This window comes from Vigna umbellata, chromosome 1 (genome assembly GCF_029865625.1).
Source record: "Vigna umbellata cultivar VRB3 chromosome 1, Vumbellata_1.0, whole genome shotgun sequence".
Classification (NCBI taxonomy): Eukaryota; Viridiplantae; Streptophyta; class Magnoliopsida; order Fabales; family Fabaceae; genus Vigna; species Vigna umbellata.
Window position 1 is genome coordinate 92,303,885 of NC_142165.1, and position 6,249 is coordinate 92,310,133.

A 6,249-nucleotide genomic window follows, 5' to 3' on the forward strand; every position below is an offset into this window, starting at 1 on the left:
ACTCTTGTTAGGAGTCATTTTAGTTTCTGCTTAGTTCACGATATAAACGTAGCATGTATCTATATGTAATAATAATAATAAAAAAAAAAGTTGAGATGTATAATAGAAAAAAAAAAGTGAAATAAAAGGTCGGAAGAGGAAAGGAAAACGAAGAGAGAGTGGTGGAGAGTTGAGTAGGAAGAAGACAAGAGCGGTGGGAACCACCCGCCGCAGCATCATCTCCCACTTGCCCATTCCTCCGCCCTCGTTTATCGAATGTGATGTATGCATTATTATTATTATAAGATATAAAATAATGATGTTAATGCGTAGGTTGTAGCTTGTAATGTTTCAATTTTCCTAAACCATGGTTAGTGAGGGGAACCCACAGAAAGAAGATGAGAAGGCGATACCCAAAGTTTCAATTCAAAGGCCACCAGAAGAGCAGAAGCAGCAACACCGACGAGTAAATAACATTTTATTATTTATATTTTAAAAAATTATAATATTTAGCATAACATTTATATTATATTTTCACTAAATTTAAAATATATTACCATATAATAATCAATGAAAAAAATTATAGTTATGCTATGTTGTAAAAAAAATATCGCAAAATATCTTTTTTCATTATTTACATCAATACATCACCATCCATATTCCTCTTCTAAACCCCACCCACACACGCACAATCTTTATCTCTCTTCTCTACTCGTTCACACGCACACGCGCTACCCACTACACATCTTGATGTCATTTCATTTCTTAATTTACTATACCCAATAACATATCTTGTTAAATTTTCATCTCCTTTGCTACTTATTTAATTTAATTCTATATTTTTCATGCGTGTTCTCGAGTATTAATTAATTCATCTTGGACACCATGCAGTAGCAAATAGGATGATGATCATCAACGTATGCTTTGGTTATAGTTGTTTTTCTTTTTCTTTCTAAAAAACTAAGATTCTGTATATATTTGACAGGATTTTTAACAAAATAATTGGTTTCTCAAATAAATTTGAAATGTTTCAACTTGTAATATATAATGTATATATTGACATCTATTCTTGTAAAAATTAGTTTACCTTGTGTTTCTTGTTTTCTTCTCTTGTTTCATGATAATATGATTTATATAAATAAGCAGAGATAAAAAATAAGGCTGAAAGTAACACGGAACAAGAATAGATAATTGAAGAATTAGTATAGATATTGAATTGATGCTTTTGAAAAAAAAAATGTAATTTTAAAGAACTTATAAGTTCATTTTAAATATATTTTGAAAAATAATCTTCTCTGGCTATCAATTGTTATTTTAATTTTCTTTCACATAATTAATTACTATTAGTTATTTTTCTTGAATTTTTGGGTTGTTCACTTTTAACCATCACTAGTTATAATTTTTTCATCAATTTTTTTTATAAATTCAAACGCTATAAATAACAAAATCCCACAAATTATCAACATTGCAAAAATAATCTTGATCGTTGTCGGTCTAAATCATTGTGATACATTAAAAAATGTCAGCGTTATTATTTTTTTTAATATTAGTTAAACAATTTTGACAAATTTTGAGAAAGAATAATATCAACTAAAATTAACTAGAAAAAATTTATCAAATTTATGTTCTTTAATTTTCTTTTAAAAATTAATAAATTTAAAATTTATTATTCAAATAAAGAACTTAAAAAATAAATATAAAATTAATTCAGTTTTGATATATTTAAAATTCCCTTTCTAAACTCAACTCAAGGTAAGAAGAAATATTCTCTATTGAGTTAAGTGTTTGACTCAAAAAGTAAGCGTTATAAAATAAAGGGACTATATAAAACCTATTTTAATGTGATGAATTTATTGTTTACTCATCCAGTTTTACTGTATTGCGATCGAGCTATTAAATAAAAAATTGTAGACTACAATTAGATATTATCCTAATAATGGTAAGAATCACAGGATAGTAATTTTTTATTCTACTCTTTTCGTCCGACAACAAAACAAACAATTTAAGCTTTTCTCATATTTTTTTCCTTCATTTACATTTTTAAGGGAATAGTTAATTTCTTTGCTTTTTTTTAATGATATTATTCTTCATGTAAAATTTTTAATTAAAATAACTTTTGTTGTTTACGAAATCCAACTAACTATTAGTTCTGTCAAGTATTTGGATCAAATGGTGGCCCTTCAATTTAACTTTTAAGAAGATCTACATAATAAAATTATTTTATTTTAAACCCCAATAAATAAAATATATAATACCACAATCTGTGTATATGATATGGTTCTTTACCTGAGTGATGTTTGATGGGTTATTGCTATAAGACTCACTGGCTACCCTTTTCGTATCTAAATTTATTTTTTATTTTGGTACTGGATAAGTCCTTTTAAAATAAGCTGAACTTTTTACTGTCCTCATTAGTAAATACATTTTTTTATTATATATTTAATTAGTTGTTAATTTTATCCTAACTATAGTACATTAACAACTATAACGCTCTGTCATCATTGCTTACCTTCTCAGTAGAAAAAAAAAACAATTGCAATAATGTGGAAATTACCGACGAGGACCCCGCATGAAGTAAATCTTACCGATATTTAGTAGAAAAAAATTAAAAATTATAATTTAGATAATAAATTAGAGAAAATTTAAAAGTATATATAAATTGAGATCGAGCAAAAAGAAAAATATTAATGAAAAGCTAAGCAATAATTGATGGTAGAAATGTTGACTTAATAAAGTGTAATGAAGTTAAGATCGCGTGGCGTCCACGCTCTTCTAACGGGAGTAAGAAAGACATCGGAGCAAGTGTGTTAAAAAGATTTGGCTCAACTAATTGTTATATTTTATAGTACATATGCCTATTATTATTTTAAACTTTTTGTTTGCCCAAGCAAATGACTGCATTGTGAGTCTTTGCCTCTCCTTCAACCTCATTTCAATTCTCTCACCCATTCTTTCTCATCATCTTCTTCTTCTTCTTCTTCTTCTTCTTCTTTCTTCTTCCCTTTTCTCACACTGCACTCCATCTTCTTTTCAAAACCCACCCCATCCATCTCCTTTTCTTCTTCTGTCTTTTCCTTCCTTCTAATTCCACACACTCACACCACTTACCTTAAAGTAACCATAAACAAACCAACACTGTTCTTAGCCCAACAAAAAACTCTACTATTTATTAACTATATTTCCTTCTTTCTCCATAATATAATCATTTCTGTTCTCCTTGTTTTCTGTTTTTTTTTCTATCTTATAATATAACCCTTTTTTTTTATAAGTCGTGTGCTATTTATATTTATATATCGTTCTCTCTCTCTTGGATGTGTCTATGGCTGGTTTGGATTTAGGAAGCGCTTCACGCTTTGTTCAAAACCTTCACAGACCGGACTTGCACTTGCAGCAACTCCATCACGATTCAGAGGACCAAGAGACGCCGCCACACAACCGTGGAGGGGTGCCGTTCGATGACGATGACCGAAGCCAAGGATTGGAACTAGCTTCCTCGGGTCCCGGTGATGTCGTCGGTCGGCGTCCACGTGGAAGGCCACCGGGATCCAAGAACAAGCCGAAGCCGCCGGTGATAATCACGCGGGAGAGCGCCAACACTCTCCGAGCGCACATCCTCGAGGTCGGAAGCGGCTCCGACATATTCGACTGCGTCACCACCTACGCGCGCCGCCGCCAGCGCGGGATCTGCATCCTCAGCGGCAGCGGCACCGTCACCAATGTCAGCCTCCGCCAGCCGGCCGCTGCTGGCGCCGTCGTCACGCTCCACGGTCGCTTCGAGATTCTTTCCCTCTCCGGCTCCTTCCTCCCGCCGCCGGCTCCGCCTGGGGCTACCAGCCTCACTATCTATGTGGCCGGAGGGCAGGGCCAGGTTGTCGGAGGAAACGTGGTTGGAGAGCTGACCGCAGCGGGGCCGGTGATCGTCATCGCGGCGTCGTTCACGAACGTAGCCTACGAGAGGCTACCGTTAGAAGAAGAAGAACAGCTTCAGATTCAGGCACCCCCTACGACGTCGTCTCACGGAGTTGGAAATAACAACGGCAACAATAGCAATAACAACTCTTTCCCTGACCCTTCTTCGGGACTTCCCTTCTTCAATTTACCTCTGAATATGCAGAACGTTCAGTTACCCGGTGAGGGTTGGGGGGGAAACGCTGCTTCACGTCCACCACCTTTTTGAGTTTCTTCTTTCTCTTCAGATCCATCTTCACCCATCAAGGATTTCTTCAAGGGATTACTGTATGTTATTACAAGGTCAGCACATTCATGGACTACATAAATACTATGATTAGTTTTCTCTTCTTCCTTTTCTGCTACCGATGTTAATTAATGGATACTGCGATATGATATGAGATCATGATTATGTGGCGGGTTTTAGTCTCATTTCATCTCTTTATTTCCTCCTCCATTATTATAACATGGAACACTGCTGTATAATTTAATTAATTACTAGCTTTCTCTTTAATTACATGTCTCTGCTTATTTTATTTTATTTTATTTTTTTCTGTTTGAGGATTTGCCTTTTAATTATTAACATGACTTGCACTACCTAGCTACATGTTTCAAGGAGCTGGTTGTCGTTCCGACATGAAGCAAAGCAATAACTTGTGAGTCACAACCCCATAACCAGCTACCCCTTCCCCGTCTCCTTTATTTCTGTGCCTTTTTATGGCGTCCTATTTTTAAATATATTTATTCATACCTCCTTGCTTCTTTCACAAGCTTAGGATTAATTTATAATTGGTGCTTCTGTATAAATGTATGCATATAACTAAACTAGGGATTCACTGATAAATATAAGGCTGACATGTACGGTTTTATTTTTATAAGCCTTTCGTGCATGTGTATGTATATATTCACAAAAATAAAGTTCATGTCTAAAAAATACAACAACTTAAATGATTGCTATGGTATTATTTATATGTCCCATGGATAGTAATCATGAATATGTATGTTTGTTTTAAGTCATGCGTATATATCTGTTTACTGACTACATCTATGGAAGTTAAAATTGGTGGTTACCTTCCCCAGCATTAACTAACCTCAGTACGTATTCTGATCATTAGTGCCTGAATAATTGTAACACTGAAAAAGATTTAATTAGATCCACTGACGAATTTTGGAAGTCCAGTTTTGACTTCTGCTAGCTACTGGCCAGTACTACTCTTTAGGTAAAATGTATGATCTTGGAAAAGGAAAAAAGAGTCATGCATCACTGTCTTATCTTATGGGGCAATTTACACTACAACCTGAAATTAACTTCCGTCATCTAATGGTGACCTACGCACACTCGAAACCAAATATATATATATATAGTATATGATATATTTGTTGTCTTTTAATTCGGATCTGGAGAATGGAAGTGATGCATGGGAGATACAAGATACTATTGGTATAGTAACAATTGGTCTCCACGTAGTGAAAAACTTGCACCCTTTATTTCGGTTCATCTATTTTGCATAGCTGTTATAAATCTATAAGCTTCAGTGTATAAAATCTGTTACACTGGCTAGTTAACAAGAAAATTATGTTTTACTAAAAGGTAGAGAGCCCTTGAAATTTTTAGGCCGGAATTGCTTTTGATCTTCCAAGTCGTTACCTAATTTTTAATTAGCTTGTGGGGCTGATTAGAGTTGTGACATAATTATATATAGTTAGTCGATTATGGAGCAAATGATAAATTAGTGTAGGTTCGATTATAGGTTGCTTAGGTTTCCGGCGCGGACTATATTTAAATATTGCATACACTTAATGTCACTTCTGGCTTTAAATTATTCTCCACTTAATAAGTTTTTTTATGTTTTTTCGCAAAGTTACTTGCGTTTCTGATGATATGCTGACCTTGTTCTCTCATGGTAGTGAAGCTGTGGGCTTTAATCTTGATCAAAACAATTTGTAATGGCGTAATGCATTCGATTCTACTAAGCACTTAGCTTGTAGAGTATACGTCCACCACACAAATCCGTGTATAAATATAGCTAGAATCACAACATACTATTTATATACACGAGCGCGAGCGCACTAGATGTTGTAATGTACTAATATAATCTCTCATCTGCAACTAATATGTCTGTGGAGTCTGCACTAAGGATAAATAACCATTTGAATTTCGCCTGTGTGCTTACCCTTTTGATGATGAGTTCTATGACAACGACTTCTTTAATCAGTCCTTGGAATTCTGTAATGAACATGTCATGATAGGTTTCTGCTTGTTCTAAATGTCCTCCGTTAATCTGCTTTCTGCAACTTCAACATGATAAGTCATTGGATTAT

The 6,249-nt window shown here is 34.2% G+C and overlaps 1 pseudogene; it reads left to right on the forward strand.

Annotated features, from left to right (window-relative positions):
* Positions 1-2,872: 2,872 nt before the first annotated feature.
* LOC124836373 (AT-hook motif nuclear-localized protein 23 pseudogene) lies at positions 2,873-4,633 on the forward strand (annotated as a pseudogene).
* Positions 4,634-6,249: the final 1,616 nt, after the last annotated feature.